Source organism: Neoarius graeffei, chromosome 19 (assembly GCF_027579695.1).
Source record: "Neoarius graeffei isolate fNeoGra1 chromosome 19, fNeoGra1.pri, whole genome shotgun sequence".
In the NCBI taxonomy this organism is placed as follows: Eukaryota; Metazoa; Chordata; class Actinopteri; order Siluriformes; family Ariidae; genus Neoarius; species Neoarius graeffei.
In genome coordinates this window covers 28,147,452-28,170,688 of record NC_083587.1, presented here as the reverse complement: position 1 = coordinate 28,170,688, position 23,237 = coordinate 28,147,452, and the positions used below count along the sequence as shown (strand labels likewise).

The following is a 23,237-nucleotide window of genomic DNA, read 5'->3' as shown; positions in this document are numbered from 1 at the left end:
CTCCCCCTCTACAGCCTCTCATCATCAAAGGGACTGAGGTGGAGAGGGCCGACAGCTACAGATTCCTGGGACTGCAGGTTACATCTGACCTGAGCTGGACTCTTAACACCACAGCCACAGTGAAAAAAGCCCAGCAAAGGCTTTATTTCATCAGGCTGCTCAGGAAAGCTGGTCTGAACCATCGCCCTCTCACCCTGGCCTACAGAGGACTGATAGAGAGCATCCTCAGCGCATGCATCACCGTCTGGTACGGTAACACTACACAGGCAGAGAGGAAGGCTCTGCAAAGAGTCATAAAGACTGCGGAGAGGATCATAGGGACAAAACTTCCTTCCATGGACTCTATGTATGTGCAGCGCTGTCGGAAAAGAGCAGAGGGAATCATCAGAGACTCACTCCACCCAGCTCACTCTCTGCTCAGACACAAACACTGCACGTGCAACCTGAGACACAGCAGATCGGACAGCATCATCACTCATAGAGCACGGTTCTTCAACAGCTTCTTCCCTGCTATAGTCAGACGGATGGCAAAACAAAATTACTGAATAAGAATAACAACAACCATTACTACCTCACTTCACTTGTCATATGCAATATACGATATACTATTATATTATCTGTGAAACAAGATTATGTGTCATATACCCTTTGATAAATGTGCAGTATTTTAACTGTGCAATATCCCCACATAACTTTCATTCCCCTCCCAAAATGTGCAATATTTCCATATAACCTTCCCCTCTTTTAATAAGCCAGGAACAACACTCAGGACTCGCCTTTTATTTTATTAATGTTATTTAACATTTACCCTCTCCTTCTGTTTAATACTTGTATTTAAAATTTTGAGGATATAGCCTTTTTTTCTCCCCCCCAGCGTATTGTATAGTGTTTCTATATTTTATATTTTTATGATAGTGTTTTTATTTTCTAATCTGTTGACTGAGAGAGCCCTGCACAAAAATTCCAATGTGTCTGAACTGTTGGTTTATGCACAAATGGCAAATAAAAAAACCTTGACCTTGAGATGCTGATATATCTGACAATGAATCACGATCTTTCTTTTGTAATAAGGGAGGCATAATCTGTTTGGCTGTTAAAGGAAAAGAGTTAAGCTCATGTCTGAAGTTTAAATGAAAAGAAACAAATATTTTCATGTCCTTGCAGGGTTTTTTTCTTTGTTTGTTTGTTTGTTTTGTTTTGTTTGTGTGTGTGTGTGTGTGGGGGGGGGGGGGGGTGATATACCTGATGACATAAAAAGGAGGAAAGAAAAACATTTATGAATATACACTATAAAACAAAGATAATATGAACAAGAAACCTGCAACTGCTGTTTATTTTTGCAAATAAAAGTTTGTAATTAATCACTTTATTCTTTTTTGTGTGTGTGTGTGTGTGTGTGTGCGTGTGTGTGTGTGTGTGGTGTGGTGTGTGTGTGTGTGTGTGCGGGCAGGGATAGGGGTTGGGGGGCCTGGCTTGTCTTGGACACAAGCAAGAAAGAAAAATGGTTGAGAACCACTGATTTACTATAATGCTAATTTGTAGTTATAGGTACCTTGCATCTATAAATAGAGATGCCTTTTCATTACTTTGCTTTTTCAGCAGAGGTGTCCAAACTTATCCAGAAAGGACTGCTGTGGGTAGAGGTTTTTATTTCAACCAGGTGGAATTTCTTGGAACTTTTTCTGGGAAAGTTATGGCCTAAAGGTTACAAAAGCAGCTTTGGGATCAAAAAGTCACTGGTTTGATTCCCTGAACCAGCAGGAAAAATGTGTGTGTTGGTGGGAGGAGTGTACATGTGATGCAGATTCCAAAAAAAGAAAATTATTCTGCTTGAATGAACACACCCACATCTTTACAAACCGGATTACTTTTCACTACTGTTTTTACAGTAACTGGAAAAACATAATACCAGAGAATTACATTGGTAAGGCATCAAAGGATCAGTGAGTCATTGTTCATTCTCTCTTTGGTCTGACCGTCTTGTGGATGGTCCTCAAAAGGGAGGAAATGTCCCATCTCTCTATCAGGTTAACCTTCACAGTGGGACCTCATAGGACAGAAACTCATATCTCTCTTTGGTCTGACTTTAGAGACAAAAATGAGGTTATGAATAGAAAGTCAACCAATTCTAATCATTCTGTTTTTTTGTGCAAGTCTGCCTTTACTTTTTGGTTGCTGGACCCACGCTAGTTATAAAGCAAACTGAACTCTCTCTCTCCTGGCAAGTCTACCAGTGCGTGCCATGAAACCCCTATAACTGATAACAGAATGCAGCTCTATGACCTGTTTTCAACCTCCACAATTTCCCCCACCCCACTCCATTATAACATTCCCTCTAGTAACTTCCTGTATTTGCCCGCATCAGATTTAAAACATTGATGCTTGCCGGCAAAGCAAAAAAAATGGACCAGCTGCCACTTACCTTAAGGCACCCTGCTCTGCACTATGCTCTCTCTGATCCTCCAGCATGGCTCAAATAGACCCACCAACTCTCAAATTAAAAGCAGGACATGCATTGAGTCTCTTTTCTGGAATTAACTACTCCTGGCTCCCTGAACAATTGAGTCAAGGGCTTTCTTCAAACAAAGACTAAAGGTGTATCTCCGTACCAAGCAAGTGTATAAGCAATTTGTTAATTTGTTAATTGGCCTGTTATTAGTAGGTGCATTTACATTTCTGCCAACAGCACAACTTCCAGTGTAATATTGCTTTTATACAACTGTAGCGCGGACAATGCGTGGGTGGAGCACAGAGGACGGCAGGACAACGTTTGGAGGTAGTAACTGCGTATTTTATTAATAAACTTTTCAGTCTAAAAGAACTCGCAGCACACAGACACACTCTCAGCCTCCACTCCCGGGTCGCGCTCCCTCTGCTCTCTCTCAGCCTCTTAAAACAGGGAGCGGTTTACTGGGAAAACACACACAAAACACAGGTGAATTACCGTCAGGTGTAGCGAATCTGCCACTCACCTTCCCCGGCTCCACCCTCCTGTCACAGACCGATGCTTGACCACGCCCCCACTGCCACATACCCCCACCGCCCGACTCAGGCCGGGCGCCCATCCGGCCCGCAGCCGACTCCCCCCCCCCTTGACGGGAGAGGAAGTCCGCCACGACCATCTGCGCCCCCGGCCTGTGGACCACCTTGAAGTTGAAGGGTTGGAGTGCCAGATACCAACGGGTGATCCGCGCGTTGGCATCCTTCATGCGGTGGAGCCACTGGAGGGGCGCGTGGTCCGAACAGAGGGTGAAAGAGCGCCCCAGCAGGTAGTAACGGAGGGCGAGGACCGCCCACTTGATCGCCAGGCACTCCTTCTCAATGGTGCTGTAGCGCCCCTCACGCACTGACAGCTTGCGGCTGATGTATAGGACTGGGCGGTCCTCCCCCTCCACCTGCTGGGACAAAACGGCCCCCAGCCCTCTGTCCGACGCATCCGTCTGCAACAAAAAAGGGAGAGAGAAGTCAGGGGAGTGTAAGAGTGGCCCCCCACACAGTGCAGCCTTTACCTCAGAGAAAGCCCGCTGGCACTGCTCCGTCCACTGGACCGGATCTGGTGCCCCCTTTTTAGTGAGGTCAGTCAGCGGGCTGGTGACGTCCGAATAATTAGGTATAAACCTACGATAGTAGCCAGCCAGCCCCAGGAACTGTCTCACCCCCTTTTTGGTCTTGGGCCTCGGGCAGGCTGCAATCGCTGCAGTCTTATTAATTTGGGGACGCACCTGCCCGTTGCCCAAGTGGAAGCCCAGATACCGTACTTCCACCCGCCCAATCGCACACTTCTTCGGGTTGGCAGTGAGTCCCGCCCGCCTCAGCGACCTAAGGACGGCCCTCAGGTGTTGCAGGTGCCGCTGCCAGTCATTGCTATAAATGATGATGTCGTCTAGGTACGCGGCCGCATAGGTGGCGTGCGGCCGGAGGACTCGGTCCATCAGCCACTGAAACGTAGCGGGCGCCCCAAACAGCCCAAACGGAAGTGTGACGAACTGGTGTAAGCCGAACGGTGTGGAAAAGGCCGTTTTCTCTCGGGATAATGGAGTCAAGGGGATCTGCCAATATCCCTTCGTCAAATCCAGTGTCGAGTAAAAGCGAGCCGTGCCTAGTCGATCGAGCAGCTCATCAATACGAGGCATTGGGTATGCGTCGAATTTAGACACCGCGTTGACTTTTCTATAGTCCACACAGAACCGGACCGACCCGTCGGCCTTGGGAACCAAGACCACTGGGCTGCTCCAGTCACTGTGGGACTCCCCGGGAGTGGAGGCTGAGAGTGTGTCTGTGGGAGTTGGGTCGGGGAGAGGTGGTCTCCACAGGGGACCGGAGAGGTACGTGATGCCAATGACCCTTTGGGGACCTCCGGCCCCAGCTCCGCCTTCTCAGGAACTACCGACACCAACGCCACGGGGACCTCCTCATTCCAGAGTTTCAGCAGATTGAGGTGGTAGATCTGTAGCGCCCCCTCCCTGTCCGTTCGCCTAACCTCGTAGTCGACGTCCCCGACTCGCCGTGTGACCTCAAAGGGTCCTTGCCACTTGGCGATTAATTTGGAGCTCGATGTGGGCAACAGGACGAGTACCTTCTCTCCCGGAGTGAACTCTCTAAGGCGCGTGCCCTTGTTGTACAGGCGGACTTGCCGTTCCTGGGCCTGCCGCAAATTCTCCTGAGTTAGGTGGGTGAGCGTGTGGAGTTTTGCGCGCAGATCCATAACATACTGAATTTCGTTTTTGCTCTGTGAAGGTCCCTCCTCCCAATTTTCCCGCAGAACATCTAAGATGCCGCGCGGCTTACGCCCGTATAATAATTCAAACGGGGAAAACCCCGTGGAGGCTTGGGGGACCTCTCGCACTGCAAACAACAAGGGTTCGAGCCACTTATCCCAGTTTCGTGCGTCCTCACTTACGAATTTTTTAATAATATTCTTGAGGGTGCGATTGAACCGTTCAACTAAACCGTCCGTCTGTGGGTGATAAACGCTGGTGCGGATCGGCTTAATACCTAGTAGCCCATACAGTTCGCTCAGTGTTCGTGACATAAACGAGGTGCCTTGGTCAGTCAGAATCTCTTTCGGGATTCCAACCCGGGAGATGACGTGGAAGAGGGCCTCTGCAATACTGCGTGCTGAGATATTGCGAAGAGGCACCGCTTCCGGGTATCGCGTTGCATAGTCCACCAGGACTAATATAAAGCGGTACCCTCGTGTTGACCGATCTAATGGCCCAACGAGATCCATCCCAATTCTTTCGAACGGGGTCTCGATTAATGGTAGGGGGCGCAAGGGCGCTTTTGGAATGGCCGCTGGATTTACTAACTGGCATTCGCGGCACGCCGTACACCACTTACGGACGTCGCCGCGAATCCCCGGCCAATAGAATCGGGCCATTATCCGGGCGAGTGTCTTATCCTGCCCGAGGTGTCCAGCCATGGGATTAAAGTGGGCCGCCTGGAATACCAATTCCCGGCGGCTCTTTGGAATTAATAACTGGGTGACTCGCTCTTTCGTCTGAGTGTCCTGCGTCACTCGATATAATCTATCCTTCAAAATGGAAAAATAGGGGAAGGACGGGGTGGCGTTCGGCTGGAGCGTTTGACCATCGATTACTCTCACTTGGTCAAACGCGTGTCGCAGAGTCTCGTCTCGCGATTGTTCCAGTGGGAAATCCACGAGGGATTCCCCAATAGAAAGAGGAGGGGCCGGCGGCTCCTCCCCCTGTCGCGGAGGTGACGTAGACGGCTCTGCGACCGCCGCTCCAGCCAAAGCGACACCGGGACCCTCCCCCGTCAACCGGCAGGACCCACTCTTTACTAGGCGTGCCATTAAACCCCGAAATCCCGGCCAATCGGTCCCCAAGATCAAAGAGTGGGTAAGGCGAGGATTAACCGCCGCCTTCACTATAGATTTTTCCCCTCTAAAATATATGTGGACTGACACCAACGGGTAGCTGTGAATATCCCCGTGTACACACAACACCTTCACCCCTTGTGCTCCCCCCAATGCCTCGTCTTGCACCAGGCTTTGGCGGATCGAGGTCTGATTGCAGCCTGAATCCACCAACGCCTGATATGTAGCCCCTTGTACACTTACCGGTATGCGATACGCTCCGGCCCGATCGAGGGCAGCCTCTGGCGCGTCGGGGATCCGCACCACCGCCCCCACCTCCATCGCTGCACATTGTTGCTGCAGGTGGCCCGGTTCCCCGCAGCGCCAGCAAACCGGCCCGGGCCTCCCCTCTGCAACTGTGTTCTGGGGCTCACTCACCTGAGGGGGGGGAGAGACAGACACAGAAGGGAGAAACGGGAGGGCACCACGGGTGCGGCGGGCCGGCTGGGGTGGGGCCGGCCCCCGCCTCCGTGGTGGGGGAATGGGGCGAGGACGGGACACGGGAGGAGGGGGGGAAGACAGAGAGAGAGGGGGGGAAGACAGAGAGAGAGAAGAGGAGACAGAAGACGATGTCATCCGTTGTCCTGCCGCCGGTACAGCCGCCAGATGATCCTCCGCCAGTCCTACGGCCTGATCCAGCGACGCCGGGCGGTGGCACTGGACCCACTCCGCGGTTCCGGCTGGTAAGCGGGCAACGAACTGTTCCAGCGCCACCTGGTCGATGATTCCCTCGGCGTCGCGATCTTCGGCCCTCAGCCACCGCCAGCAGGCGTCCCGGAGCTGCTGGCCAAACGCGAACGGGCTGCCGGCTTCCTCCATCCGCAGCGCGCGGAAGCGCTGGCGCTGCTGCTCCGGCGTGCGCCCCACGCGCTGGAGGACGGCCCGGCGAAGGTCAGCGTAGGCCAGCCGGCGGTCGGCGGGGAGCTGTAATGCGGCCAGCTGCGCCTCTCCAGTCAGGAGGGGGAGGAGGCGCGCCGCGCGCTGCTCCATCGGCCACCCCGAGGCTTCGGCGACCTGCTCGAACAAGGTGATGAAAGCCTCGGGGTCGTCCTGCGGGCCCATCTTGGTCACAGTGAGGGGAGACGGGCCCGCGGCCGGGGCGCTGGTGGACCCCGCCGACGCGAGGAGCCGCCGGAACGCCTCTCGATCTTCCTGTTGAGCCAGCACCAGGGCTTCGAAGCGGCGCTCCTGCTCCGTTCGGAGCGTGACGAGTGCCTGGTGCTGGCTCTGCTGAGCCGTGGCGAGGGCGTGGACCAAGTCCGCGAACGGGGAGGATTCCATGGAGCTGTAGCACTGGTGCTCCACCTTTTCCCGGGTTTCGGCACCACTGTAGCGCGGACAATGCGTGGGTGGAGCACAGAGGACGGCAGGACAACGTTTGGAGGTAGTAACTGCGTATTTTATTAATAAACTTTTCAGTCTAAAAGAACTCGCAGCACACAGACACACTCTCAGCCTCCACTCCCGGGTCGCGCTCCCTCTGCTCTCTCTCAGCCTCTTAAAACAGGGAGCGGTTTACTGGGAAAACACACACAAAACACAGGTTAATTACCGTCAGGTGTAGCGAATCTGCCACTCACCTTCCCCGGCTCCACCCTCCTGTCACAGACCGATGCTTGACCACGCCCCCACTGCCACAACAACACTTCTATCAACAATAAATTTATATTGACTAAGTGACATTTTGTCCATAACTGCTGTCACTGTTATGGAATGCATGCTGTGCTCTTTGTTGACAAATGAGGTTAACTAGGTCAGAATTGACAGATTAAACGACTGCTTCAAGGAAACATCCCTCCTCTTACTTATCCTTACTGTTACCCATAATGAAGGCTGCTTCAATGCAAAAGGAAATGTCTGTCATGTAACACAGCAAGCAGCTCTCTCTCTCTCTGGCATATCACTGCAGTGACGTGGCCGCTCCGACGGCATCAGCCATCAAAGTTTCTAGGGAAGAATTACAAGCGTGGCTTCCTGTTGCCTTCTACTAGATTATTATGGAGGTTTCTCCTCTCAACCATTCACATACAATCATACCTCTGGGCAATTTAGAGTAGGTAGGTAACATGGTTAACGGGAGATACCGTCCAAAATTTTGATATACCGGGTTACAACAGTATTCACCGTGTTAGGCTAGATAGGATGGGAGGGGGAGTTACATTGTATATAAAGACTGGGTTGAAATATGTGGAGAGAAACGATCTTGACTTCCAAAATGACGAAACGGGCACTCAGAGTATCTTTATTGAACTGATGAGTACATCCAAAAAAGATAAAAACGTAGTTATAGGATGTATCTACAGACTGCCTAACACAAGCATTCATGATTTTGATGAACAACTGACACAAAGCACGAGTAAGGTCAATGGAAAAAACAAGCCTTGCTACATATTTGGAGACTTCAATATAGATCTCATAAAAAGTTCTAATTCCCTCACTGCAGATCATATAAATAACCTATTTTCTTCTTCGTTTGTTCCACTAGTATGGTATGTAGACCAACAAGGGTAACCAACAAATCTGCAACACTAATAGATAACATCTATACAAATTCCTTAAATAGTGACTATAAAGTAGGTGTTCTGGTTACAGATATTTCCGACCATTTTCCTATATTTATAATAACCGGGATTGAAGAACCTAAGATGACAGCGGATAGATACACATATGGACAAGTTAATAACAGAAACACAGAGAAATTTAAAGAACTGCTGTCTGATGTATCATGGACCGGAGTATTAGAGGAACCTGACACTGAGACAGCATTTAATTTATTCCATAATATTGTAGGAACCATATAAAAGCTTTCCTCTGAAGACGGCTAAAAGCCCCAACCAAAGTTACAAAAAAACATGGCTAAGCAAAGGACTGCTCAAATCAATAAACAGGAAACAACAACTATATAAAAGATACCTAAAAATTCCAACGCCTTTGAACCAACACCAATATAAAAACTATTGAAACAAACTCAATCACATGTTGAGAACTGCAAAGAAGGAATGTTTTCACAAGAGGTTTATGGAAGCAAGGCTTGATATAAAGCAAACATGGGGAGTTATTAATGACGTACTAAATCATAAAAAAATGACAAACGCAGGCCCACAAGAGATAAAAATCGCAGATGAAATCATCAATGACAATGTTGAAATGTGTAATGAATTTAACAAATTCTTTGGTGATATTGGTACAAATCTAGCAAATAAAATTTCAAGAATGCAAAAAGATCCCATAAGCTACGTTAGGGCCCCTAGAAATTGTTCCCTGTCACTTTCTGAACCACCTTCGAACACAGAAGTTGAGGACATAGTTTTAAATTTAAAAGACTCTGCCGCTGGATATGATGAAATTAAATCTAAAGCCCTAAAGATGGCCCTTCCCCACATCCTCATTCCTCTCACCCATATTCTTACATTGTTTTTACAATGGGAGAGGTTCCCATTGTGACAAAAACTGCTAAAGTAATCCCTATCTTCAAAGGTGGAGACCCAACATCATTTAACAACCACCGAGCAATCTCGGTCTTGCCCAGTATGTCAAAACTGTATGAAAAGCTTGTCTATAATCGACTGATTAAATATTTCAACACTAATAATATCCTATACAAACACCAATACGGTTTCTGCAAGGGTGTATCCACTTCTCTTGCCCTAATACAACTAGTAGACAGAATATCTACAGCCATTGACAAAAACGAATATACAATAGGAATATTTTTAGATTTATCAAAAGCTTTTGATACAGTAAACCATACCATACTCCTCCGGAAATTAGCTGCTTACAGTGTTACTGGCATTGCATTAAATTGGTTTCGAAATTACCTGAATAATAGAAAACAATATGTGACTCTGAATGGAATCAAATCTACCTACAAAGAAATTCAATGTGGAGTACCACAGGGGTCAATTTGGGGTCCTCTACTATTCTTGATCTACATCAATGATCTAGCAGAAGCCTCCTGAATACTGTATTTTATACTGTTTGCCAATGACACCAACATATTCCTTTCTCACAAAAACTTTGATACTCTGATACAACTGGCTCATCAAAAATTGAGTAAAGTAGCTAATAAATTATCAATAAATACCAAAAAGACAAATTTCCTTATTTTCTGTAGTAGAAATAAAAGTTATGATATTAATAAGGCCAAAATATTCTTAAAGATTGTTTCTATTACGCAAGAGAGACAGACTAAATTTTTTTGGGTAGTAATAGATGACAAATTAAATTGGAAAGCCCATGTCTCTGTCATGGGCGGCATGGTGGTGTAGTGGTTAGCGCTGTCTCCTCACAGCAAGATGGTCCGGGTTCGAGCCCAGTGGCTGGTGAGGGCCTTTCTGTGTGGAGTTTGCATGTTCTCCCCGTGTCCGCGTGGGTTTCCTCCGGGTGCTCCGGTTTCCCCCACAGTCCAAAGACATGCAGGTTAGGTTAACTGGTGACTCTAAATTGACCGTAGGTGTGAATGGTTGTCTGTGTCTATGTGTCAGCCCTGTGATGACCTGGCGACTTGTCCAGGGTGTACCTCGCCTTTCGCCCGTAGTCAGCTGGGATAGGCTCCAGATTGCCTGCGACCCTGTAGAAAAGGATAAAGCGGTTAGAGATAATGAGATGAGATGAGATGTCTCTGTCATAAGTAAAAGAGTTGCTAAAACAATTCGTGTAATTGGGAAAATCAAATCTGTTCTCCCTCAAAAGACTCTTATAACTATATACAACAGCCTCATTTACCCATACTTGACTTACTGTAACATTGTTTGGGGATGCGCCTATCGTACAACTCTACACCCTCTTATAACCCTCCAAAAGAAATTCGTAAGAATAGCAACTGCTTCTGACTTTCGATCACACTCGGCTCCCTTGTTTCAAAAATTAAAAATATTAAATATCCATGATATTAATAAATTACAAATTAGTATCTTCACATTTAACTTCCTGTCAAACAATCTCCCCAATATGAAATTGGACAATAGGAAATGTCTGCTTTTACTTGCTTTTCTTCTGAATTCATGACCATTGGCTAAAGTTTTGTGCTCATCTATGACTCTCAATATGGAATATGCTGAACGGAATTTTTTTAATTGTTAGCATTGTGGTATGGTCTCAGAACAATGTACGCTATCAGATCGCATCAAGGCCAGAGGTGACATACTCTCTGGCTTGGCTTGATGCTCTTATCACTCCTCCTCCTTTCACCTTCCCTTCACTCTTCTCTGGCTTCTCCATTTTGAGAGTGAGCTAGTGAAACCTTTCTGATATTATGTTTATGTTGGTGCAAAGCTGATCTGAAGCCACCATCTCTCAAAGTAAAAGGAGCACATTGCATTGAGGCTCTTCTCTGTTCTGGTGCCTAGATGGTGGAATAAACTACAACTAGATGTTCGAATAGTTGAGTCATTGGCTGTCTTCAAACGACAGCTAAAGACCTCAACGGCTAGTTCTTCCTGAAGTACTTTAATTAAAACAAGGGTTTTAGAATGATAGTACAACCCCAATTCCAAAAAAAAAAGTTGGGATACTGTGAAACTGAAAATAAAAACAGAAATGTGATAATTTGCAAATCATTGAAACCCTATATTTCATTGAAAATAGTACAAAGACAACATATCAAATGTTGAGACTGAGAAATTTTATTGTTTTTTGAAAAAATATATGCTCATTTTGAATTTGATATCAGCAACATGTTTCAGAAAAGTTGGGACAGGGGCATGTTTACCACTGTGTTGCATCACCTCTACTTTTAACAACACTCTGTAAACGTTTGGGAACTGAGGAGACCAACTGCTGTAGTTTTGAAAGAGAAATGTTGTCCCATTCTTGCTTGATATACATGTACAGTTTCAGTTGCTCAGCAGTTTGGGGTCTCCTTTGTCGTCTTTTGTGCTTCATAATGCGGCAAATATTTTAAATGGGAGATGGGTCTGGTCTGCAGGCAGGCCAGTTTAGCACCTGGGCTCTTTAAATACAGAATACGTGCAGAAAGCTGTTTAGCATTGTCTTGCTGAAAGAAGGAAGGCCTTCCCTGAAAAAGATTTTGTGTGGATGGCAGCATGTTGCTCTGAAATGTGCATATATCATTCAGGATTAATGAAGCCTTCCCAGATGTACAAGCTACCCATGTCATGTGCACTAATGCACCCTCATACCATCACAGATGCTGGCTTTTGAACTGTGCACTGATAACAAGCTGGATGGTCCCTCTCCTCTTTAGCCTGGAGGACGTGGTGTTCACGATTTCTAAAAAGAATTTCTACTTTTGATTTGTCAGGCCTCGGGACAATTTTCCACTTCGCCTCAGTCCATTGTAAAAAAGCTTGGGCCCAGAAAAGGTGGCGGTGTTTCCCAATATTGTTTATATCTGGTTTTAACTTGCATTTGTGGATGCAGTAATGAACTGTTTTCACAGACGATGGTTTTCTGAAGTGTTCCTGAGCCCATACAATGATTTCCACTACAGACATGTGTGTGCTTTTAATGCAGTGTTGCTTAAGGGCCTGAAAATCACAGGCATCCAATGTCAGTTTTCAGCCTTGTCTCTTGCATACAGAGATTTCTCCAGATTCTCTGAATCTTCTAATGATATTATGTACCATAGATGGTGTTATCCCCAAATTCTTTGCAAGTTTATATTGAGGAACATTATTCTTAAATTGTTGCACTGTTTGCTCACACAGTCTTTCACAGAGCAGTGAACCCCTCCCCATCTTTACTTCTGAGAGACTCCGCCTCTCTGGAATGCTCATTTTATACCCCATCAGGTTACTGACCTGTTGCCAATTCACCAAATTAGGGGTTTGTTTTAGCATTGCACAACTTTTTCAGTCTTTTGTTGAACCTGTCCCAAATTTTCTGAAATGTGTTGTTGACATCAAATTCAAAATGAGCATATATTAAAAAAAAAAGAATAAAATTTCTCAGTTTCAACATTGGATATGTTGTCTTTCAAGTCAAGTCAAGTCAACTTTATTGTCAAATATGCTATACATGCTCGATATACAGCACAGATGAAATATCAGTCCTCTCTGACCCACGGTGCAAACAGGCAATGCAATAAATAAAAATAGAACAATTGAAAAAAACAAACAATATAAACAGTATAAACACTCTAGATAGGAACTAGACGTAGACTAAACACTCAAACAATATAAACAGTATAAATAAACAGTATAAACACTAGATAAGAACAAGACATAGACTAAACACTCAGACAATATAAACAGTGTAAATACTAGATAATAACTACACACAGACTAAACACTCAAACACACAATATAAACAGTATAAACACTCTAGATATGAACTAGACGTAGACTAAACACTCATATATAAATATATAGACACACACACACACACACACACACACACACACACACACACACACACACACCCATAAATTTGTTCAAATAACCAAACAGTCAAGGGCACTTGAGGTATAGCAGGTAAACATGAAACATGAAATAAGCAGTATAAACAAACTAGCAGCTGTTAAGATGAGGTAGTGCGGAATAGTGCAAATGAGCGAGGTAAAGTGAGATGTCCAGTCCCTGAGTTCAGTGTGTTAATGAACGATGAGAGGTATGTATGTATGTATGTATGTATGTATGTGTGTGTGTGTGTGTGTGTGTGTGTGTGTGTTGGGGGGGGAACTGTGAGGATGACATGTCAGATGCTGAAGGGTGTGTGTGCGAACAGAATCTGTGGCAGGGGGCAGAGGGGGGAGGAGGGGCAGAACAGGGAGGGAGTTGAGCCTCCTGACTGCCTGGTGAAAGAAACTGTTCTTGAGCCTGCTGGTTTTGGCCCGGAGAATCCGCAGTCTTGTCCCCGATGGCAGCAGGCTGAAGAGGCTGTGAGATGGGTGGGTGGGGTCACCTGCAATCCTGATGGCTTTGCGGGTGAGGCGGGAGTTATAAATATCCATTAGAGAAGGGAGAGAGACACCATTGATCCTCTCAGCTGCTCTCACGATGCGCTGCAGAGACTTGTAGCAGGACACGGTGCAGGCGCCATACCACACGGTGATGCAGCTGGTCAGAATGTTCTCGATGGTGCCTCTGTAGAAAGTGTGCATGATGGGTGCCGGGCCTCTTGCTCTCCTCAGTTTGTGGAGGAAGTACAGACGCTGTTGGGCTTTTTTGGCCAGTGATGCGGTGTTGTTGCTCCAGGACAGGTCTTCAGAGATGTGCACACCCAGAAACTTGGTGCCGCTCACCCTCTCCACTGCAGCACCGTCGATAGATAGTGGAGCATGCTGGGTGTGCTCTCTCCTGAAGTCCACAACAATCTCCTTCGTCTTCTCCACGTTCAGATGGAGATTGTTGTCCTTGCACCACATGGCCAAGTGACTCACCTCACTCCTGTAGATTGTCTCATCGCCATTGTTGATGAGACCCACCACAGTCGTATCATCTGCAAACTTAATGAAGAGATTTGAGCTGGATGTTGGTGTCCAGTCGTGGGTCAGCAGAGTGAAGAGGAGGGGGCTTAGCACACATCCTTGGGGGGCCCCTGTGTTCAGTGTGATGGTGCTGGAGGAGTTGCTTCCAACCCGTACAGTCTGTGGTCTCCCTGTCAGGAAGTCCAGCAGCCAGTTGCACAGGGAGGTGTTGAGTCCCAGCTGGTCCAGTTTGTGAATGAGCTGCTGAGGAATGATTGTGTTGAATGCTGAGCTAAAGTCTATGAACAGCATTCTGACATACGAGTCTTTTGTCTCCAGGTGGGTGAGGGCTGAGTGGAGGCAATGGAGATGGCATCATCGGTCGAACGGTTGGACTGATATGCAAACTGGAAAGGATCCAGGGTGGGGGGAAGGGCAGACTTGATATGCCTCATGACTAGCCGCTCGAAGCACTTCATGAGGATGGGAGTGAGTGCGACAGGGCGGTAGTCATTGAAACAGGAGGGAGACGGCTTCTTCGGGACCGGGATGATGGTGGTGGTTTTGAGGCACGTGGGGACAACAGCCTGGCTCAGCGAGATGTTGAAGATGTCTGTAAAGACATCTGTGAGCTCCTCAGCACAGTCTCTCAGGACACGACCAGGAATGTTATCAGGACCCGGGGGCTTTTCATGCATTTGTCGTCCTGAGAGCTCTCCTCACGCTGTCTGGGGACAGCATCAACACCTGGCCGCCGGGAGGTGGTGGGGTCTTCTGTGCCATGGTGCTGTTGTCTGCTGTTGTCTACTATTTTCAATGAAATATAGGGTTTCCATGATTTTCAAATCTTCACATTCTGTTTTGATTGATGTTTTGCACAGTGTCTCAACTTTTTTGGAATGGGGGTTTGTAGTATGTTGAGCGGGTGGGTGGAGCACAGAAGTACGGCAGGCCAGAACTGAGTTACACGAAACTCTTTATTTGCAGCTTTTCAGCTTTTTTAACAAAAAAAGACACGCACACACCCATCAGTCGTCTGGTTGGGGAGCAAGACTCTTCTCTCCTCTCCCCCTCCCTTTATACTCCATCCCTGCAACACACACACACACACACACACACACACACACACACACAAACAAATTAACATCAGGTGTAATGACCTAGCCACTTACCTTCCCCGACCCCGCCCTCCATTCACAGACTGCTGCTTGGCACGCCCCCGCTGCCACATACCCCCACTGCCCGACTCAGACCAGGGAGCCATCCGGCCTGAAGCTGACTCGCCCCCTGACGGGACAGGAAGTCCACCACCACCATCTGCGCCTCCGGCCTGTGGATCACCTCAAACTGAAATGGCTGGAGCGTGAGATACCAACGGGTGATCTGCGCATTGGCATCCTTCATGCGGTGGAGCCACTGGAGGGGCGCGTGGTCCAAACAGAGAGTGAAAGGGTGCCCCAGCAGGTAGTATCGGAGGGCGAGGACCACCCACTTGATGGCGAGACACTCCTTTTCAATTGTGCTGTACTTGCTCTCGCGCATCGACAGCTTCCGGCTGATGTACAGCACCAGGCGCTCCTCACCCTCCACCTCCTGGGACAAAACGGCCCCCAGCCCCCTGTCTGATGCATCAGTCTATAAAATAAAGGGGAGAGAGAAGTCAGCGGAGTGTAAATGTGGCCCCCCACACAGTGCAGCTTTTACCTCTGAGAAGGCCTGTTGGCACTGCTCCGTCCACTGGACCGGATCTGGAGCCCCCTTTTTAGTGAGGTCAGTTAGCGGGCTGGTGACGTCCGAATAGTTAGGTATAAACCTACGATAATAGCCAGCCAGCCCCAAGAACTGCCACACCTCCTTTTTGGTCTTGGGCCTCGGGCAGGCCGCAATCGCTGCAGTCTTGTTAATTTGGGGACGCACCTGCCCATGACCCAAGTGGAACCCCAGATACCGTACTTCCACCCGCCCAATCGCACACTTTTTCGGGTTCGCTGTGAGGCCCGCTCGCCTCAGCGACTTTAGAACAGCCCTCAGGTGTTCCAAGTGCCGCGGCCAATCATGACTATAGATTATTATGTCGTCTAGATAGGCGGCCGCGTAGGCAGCATGAGGGTGGAAGACCCTGTCCATAAGCCACTGGAACGCAGCGGGTGCCCCAAATAATCCAAAGGGGAGCGTAACAAATTGGTGTAAACCAAACGGTGTGGAAAAGGCCATTTTCTCTCGGGATAGAGGAGTCAAGGGGATCTGCCAATATCCCTTGGTTAGATCCAGTGTCGAATAAAAGCGAGCAGCGCCTAACCGATCAAGCAACTCATCAATGCGAGGCATTGGGTATGCGTCAAATTTAGACACCGCGTTGACCTTTCTATAGTCCACACAGAACCGGACCGACCCATCAGTCTTGGGAACCAGAACCACTGGGCTGCTCCAGTCACTGTGGTACTCCTCGATTATGCCCATTTCGAGCATGGCCTTGAGTTCATCCCGAACCACCTTTTTCTTGTGTTCGGGCAAGTGGTAAGGGCGGCTACGCACTACCACCCCCGGGGGCATTTCAATGTGGTGTTCAATGAGGTGGGTATGACCCGGAAGGGGTGAGAACTTGTCGGAAAATTCCTTCTGCAACCTGGCTACCTCCGTGAGTTGGGTCGGTGAGAGGTGGTCTCCACAAGGGACCGGAGTGGTCCGCGATGTTATCTTTTTTACCTCCGGTCCCAGCTCCACCTTCTCTGGGACGACCGAAGCCAACGCCGTGGGGACCCCCTCATTCCAGCGTTTTAAAAGGTTGAGGTGGTATACTTGCAGTGCCCTGCCCCTATCCGTTCGCTTTACCTAATAGTCGACGTCCTCGACTCGCCGTGTGACCTCAAAGGGCCCTTGCCACTTGGCGACTAATTTAGAACTCGACGTGGGCAATAATACGAGTACTTTTTCTCGCGGCGTGAATTCTCTAAGGCGCGAGCCCCTGTCGTACAGCCGGCTTTGACGTTCTTGTGCCTGCCGTAAATTCTCCTGTGTTAATTGCGTGAGAGTGTGGAGTTTTGCACGCAGGTCAAGAACATACTGGATTTCATTTTTACTCGGTGATGGTCCTTCCTCCCAATTTTTCCGCATCACATCCAGAATGCCACGCGGCTTACGCCCATATAATAATTCGAAGGGAGAAAACCCTGTGGAGGCTTGCGGGACCTCTCGTACTGCAAACAACAGGGGTTCGAGCCACTTATCCCAATTACGCGCATCTTCACTAACGAATTTCTGGATTATGTTTTTGAGTGTCTGGTTGAATCGCTCTACTAATCCATCCGTTTGTGGGTGATGTACACTGGTGCGGATGGACTTAATCCCCAGTAACCCATACAGTGCATGCAGTGTGCATGACATAAATGAGGTGCCTTGGTCTGTCAGGATTTCTTTCGGAATCCTGACCCGGGAGATAACGCGGAAGAGCACTTCCGCAATACTGCGTCCTGAGATATTGCGGAGAGGCACTGCCTCCGGATATCGCGTTGCATAGTCCACCAGAACTAAAATAAAGTGATATCCCCATGCTGACCGATCTAATGGCCCGACGAGATCCATCCCAATTCACTCAAACGGGGTCTCAATTAGAGGAAGAGGGCGCAACGGCTCTTTTGGAGTGGCTACAGGATTTAGTAATTGGCATTCACGGCACACCGCACACCACCGACGGACATCCCCGCAAATCCCAGGCCAATAGAACCGGGCCATTATTCTGGCTAGTGTTTTGTCTTGCCCTAATTGTCCAGCCATGGGATTAAAGTGAGCCGCATGGAATATGAGTTCCCTACAGCTCTTTGGGATTAACAACTGGGTTACTCATTCCTTGGTTTGAGTGTCCTGCGTCACTCGGTACAATCTATCTTTCATAATAGCAAAATAGGGGAAGGTTGGCGCCACGCTCGGCTGAAAAGTTTGACCATCGATTACTCTCACTTGGTCAAACGCATGCCGCAGAGTCTCGTCTCACAACTGCTCTAACGGGAAATCCCCAAGGGAATCCCCAAGAGAGGGAGGAGGAGCGGAGTGCTCTTCACTCCAACGCGGTGTTGATGCAGACGGCTCTGTGACAGCTTCTCCAGCCAATGCCACACCAGGATCTTCCCATGACCTACTCGCGCAGGACCCACTGCATGTTAAATATTCCATTAATTCTTTAAATCCCAGCCAATCAGTACCCAAGATCAACGAGTGGGAAAGACAAGGATTAACCGCCGCCTCCATTTTATGCATTTGGCCCCGGAATAGAATATGGACAGACACTAGAGGGTAATGGTGAACATCCCCGTGCACACACAACACTTTCATCGCTTGTGCTCCCCCCAATGCCTCACCTTGCACCAGGCGTTGGTGAATTGAGGTCTGATTGCAATCGGAATCCACCAAAGCATGATATGTATCCCCTTGAATACTCAGCGGTACGCGATATGCTCCGGCCCGATCGGGGGCGGTTTCTGGTGCGTTGGGGATCTGGATGACAGCCCCCACCTCCCTTGCGGGGCTCTGATTCGGGAGACGCTCCGATTCCCCGCCGCGCCAGCACACAGGCCCAGGCTTTCCCTCTGCACTGGTGTTATGTGTGTTACTCACCTGAGGGGGAGACAACACAGACACAGAAGAGGCAGATAGGAGGACACCACGGGTGCGATGGGCTGGCTGGGGAGGAGCCAGCCACCGCCTTCGTGGCAGGGGAATGGGGTGGGGAGGGGTACAAGAGACAGGAGAGAAAGAGGAAGAAGAGAAGCGAGGGGAGGCGCCTCATCTGCCTGCCGTCAGCGCCGCCTCCAGATGGTCCTCCGCCAGCTCGATGGCTCGTTCCAGCGACGCCGGGCGGTGACACTGGACCCATTCCGCCGTTCCTTCCAGAAGTTGAGAGATAAACTGCTCCAGTGCCACCAGATCGATGATCTCCTTGGCGTTGCGGTCTTCCACCCTCAGCCACCGCCGGCAGGCGTCCCGGAGTTGCTGGCCAAATGCAAACGGCCGGCCGACCTCCTCCAGTGTCAGCGTCCGGAAGCGCTGACGGTGTTGCTCCGGGGAGCGGCCGAGCCGCTGCAGGATGGCTTTCCTCAGGTTGGCAAAGACCAGCCGGCTGTAAGCAGGGAGCTGCTGCGCTGCGAGCTGCGCCTCGCCAGTTAGGAGCGGGAGGAGGCGCACTGCGCACTGCTCCAGCGGCCACCCCCACGCCTCGGCTGTTTGCTCAAAGAGAGCGAGGAATGCTTCCGGATCGTCCTGCGGTCCCATCTTCATGAGGGTGGCGGCAGCAGTGGCCGGCGGCCCTGCTGATGTAAGCCGGTGCCGGAACGCCTGGTGATCTTCGCACTGGGCCAGCATCAAGGCTTTGAAGCGCTGCTGCTGCTCCTTCCAGAGGGTGATCAGCTCTTGATGCTGGTTCTGCTGGGTGGTAGCGAGGGCAAGGATGAGCTCCTTGAACGGGGAGGACTCCATGGGGCGGTTCCCTTCTGTGCGTCCCGGGTTTCGGCACCACTGTAGTATGATGAGCGGGTGGGTGGAGCACAGAAGTACGGCAGGCCAGAACTGAGTTTCACAAAACTCTTTATTTGCAGCTTTTCAGCTTTTTTAACAAACTCCCAGTTACACAGACATGCACACACCCATCAGTCGTCTGGTTGGGGAGGGAGACTCTTCTCTCCTCTCCCCCTCCCTTTATACTCCATCCCTGCAACACACACACACACACACACACACACACACACACACACACACACACACAAATTAACATCAGGTGTAATGACCTAGCCACTTACCTTCCCCGACCCTGCCCTCCATTCACAGACTGCTGCTTGGCCACGCCCCCGCTGCCCAGGGTCATAGACTGATAATGTATTTTTTGATACCCCCCATCCCCCATTTATAATGTTTTTCACAAATGTGAACTCTGCTGTTTCACAAATGTCCCCCAGGATTTTTGTTTGTTTGTTTCTTTGTTTGGTGTGTGTGTGTGTGTGTGTGTGTGTGTGTGTGTGTGTGTGCTAATGTCTGCAGTGTGAAACCAAATCAGACCATATGGAAAGATTTTACTTTTTGCTCTTGGCTACTTTAGGCAAACAAACTAATAGGTTAGAAAGAATTTGTGTATTATTTTTTCTTTTTATCTTTGATTAAAAACAAAATATCCAAAAATGGAAAAAAAAACTGCTTGTTATTTTATTATTCATAATAAAATAACAAACTGTTTCTATTTCCAATATTTGGTTTTTAACTGAATATGAAATGAAAATGATACATGGTTTAGAAAGCTACCTGTGATACAGCTGCATATGTAAACTGTGAGTAATGACAAGGAAGACACCTGTCACTTCTAGTTTGATAATTAGTTTCTTGTTTCTGTCATTGGCTTAAATATTTGCTCCCATTCACATCTTCACAATTCCTGTATGTTTATTTACAGTAATTCCAAGCTGAGATTCCTTTTTTCTTTTGTTTTCTTTCATTTCCCAGTTCTCGAAGGTATTGTGTCCTGTAATGAATCTAAGGTAGGTAAAAGGTATGCACTTATTTCAAATACCAAACTTGCATGAGTCACAACATTAAATAAAAACCCATATTCTGTTCAACAGTGATTATGTTATATAAAAAGGTTTCTCTTTGATTTCCCAGTGCAACCTGCATGAAAATCTGCTTTGAATCTCTTAGAAAGTATTCTAGACTCATTACATGTAAACTAAAATGTTTCAAGCATTTTTCCATTTTAATTTTGATAATTATGGCCTATGGCGCAAAAAAACCCCTCAAAATATTAGAATATTTCATTTTGAGTTTGAGTAAAATAATATAAATAGTATATATCTCTCAGTCTTGTCCCTACTTGCACTAGTGTACAATGTACATTGTTCTTAACAATTATGTGACAATAGGCACACCTCACAATCTGTCTCTCTCTCTTTCTTTCTCTCACTGCCTTTCTCTCTAGCTACACAGGCCACTCCTGAGATACCAGTTATGCTGACCTCTCCTGCTCTCTTGGCCTGCCTGATCCATCCTTATGCCCTACTTCTGCCTGGAGTTCTCACTGTTTCAGTCCTGTGGAGATGGCTCTATAGGGACAAGTTGAAGATACACTTAGATGATGATTTTGGACAATTAATACAAACAGCTTTTACAATTAATGATTAATACAATGGGTTAGGACTACAATTGCCATGACAGCTTTAGGACTGCAGTTGTCATGAACACCCCAGGGTTTCCTGATAACACTGCACTTTAGGGCTAAAGATCAAGTTTAAAGACGCTCTTAAGCAATGAACGTTGTCTCTCTGTATGTGGTTTTCCTGAACACACCCGTAAGAAGGACTCTTAAGAGGAATTTTCTTAAGAGCTTCTTTGCAGTGCACATCCTTGCAAAAGGCATTAGTAGTTGTTAAATCCAGTCGATGAGGTCATATGGCATTTATTTTTCAACAAAAACCAATGAAATATAAAGTGCTTAAAATATGTTAATATATTGTATCATTGTTAAGCATTACATAAATAATGTGGTAATTAATAATTGAAGCTATTTTACATTTTTGGACAATAAAATTTTCCAATTTTCCACATATTCCAAGTGTGTTTTTTAAATTAAGTGACCAACCATTCAGACAAAAGAATGAGCAAAAAATAAGCTAAATAATTAAGTAAAATGTTTTCTCTGTGCCTGCTCATTTCATTGTTACCCAATCAACAGCTTAATGCCTCTTATAAATCAGCATGCAGCTGAGTGGTTGTGGCAGTGGGGTCGTGGTCAAGCATCACTCTGTGACCGGAGGGCAGAGTCAGAGAAGGTAAGTGGCAGAATCACTGCACCTGATGTCTATTAATCTGTGTTTGTGTGTGTGTCTTGCCTAGTGACCGTGCCCTATTTAAAGAGAGAGAGAGAGAGAGCAGTGGAAGAGAGCTCTCTCCCCAACCAGACGACGGATGTGTGTGCCTGAGTGCCTGGGAAGAGTTGCAAATGCTGAAAAGTGTTAAAATAAAGAGTTTTACAAACTCAGTTCTGGCCTGCCGTGCTTCTGTGCTCCACCCACCTGCTCAGATTCTTACAGTGGTATTTGGCATATGAAGGAAGTACAGTATCTATCCCATCACCTCCCTAGACCACAGTGCCTCCTCTCAGCCTCCTGGCCCCACTGCCTCTGCATCCCCTGGACCCTCACGGTTGACAGTTTCCCAGGCTGCAGGCAGCCAGAGTCCAGCTGGCTGAGAGTGTCAGTGCAGCCAGGAGCTGATCAACATCGAGAAGAAGCCACTCCAGTTACTATGAGACCTGCATAACCAAAGGGAGCAGCACCATCAAGAGTGGCTGGCCCTTAAACAGGCAGAACTAGATCTACTGGCCAGACAAGTGGAGCTTTAGAGTGGATTTGCTGATGTGCAGCCATGATTATTTCAACTGTTATTCACAATGCCAAGTTGGCAATGTTCTTCATACAGTAGTGTGCAAAAGTCTTAGGAGTGTATAAAGAAATGCTGTAGATCAGGGGTGTCAAACTCATTTTGGTTCAGGGGCCACATACAGCCCATCTGATCTCAAGTGGGCCGGACCAGTAAAATAATTGCAAAATAACCTTTGTCAACTGCAAATCTTTAGCTTTGTTTTTTCAGTAGGCTATGCTTTATGCTTCAGCCTACATTTGTAGCCTACATAATCACTGATCACAAGGGATCTAGATTATTACACATTTATTCACAGATAGGCCGATGGATTTGAAATAAAATGCATTTCACTCTCAAACAACTGGTTTATTTTTATACAGTTGAGTGAATACATTTTTACATCTGACAACCTGAAGCAACTCCCCACACTAATGTTGGCAAAGGCAGATTGCTTTTCAGGGCACACGACTTCTGCAGCCTTCAGCATGCATTTTTTCACAAGTTCACCATCAGAAAATGGCTTGGATGCTTGCACCAACTCGTTTGCAATAAGGTAGCTAGCTTTCACTGCTCTACCTCACGGCTGCGAGTAAA

General features: G+C 47.6%; 1 long non-coding RNA gene across 1 annotated transcript in view; it reads left to right on the top strand.

Moving 5' to 3' along the window:
• Window positions 1-21,779, top strand: part of LOC132867173 (uncharacterized) — a 50,751-nt gene extending 28,972 nt beyond the window's left edge. The window contains exons 2-3 of the long non-coding RNA XR_009650689.1: window positions 20,730-20,764; window positions 21,202-21,779. This is a non-coding gene — a long non-coding RNA (uncharacterized LOC132867173). The remainder of the gene's footprint in view (window positions 1-20,729; window positions 20,765-21,201) is intronic.
• Window positions 21,780-23,237: the final 1,458 nt, after the last annotated feature.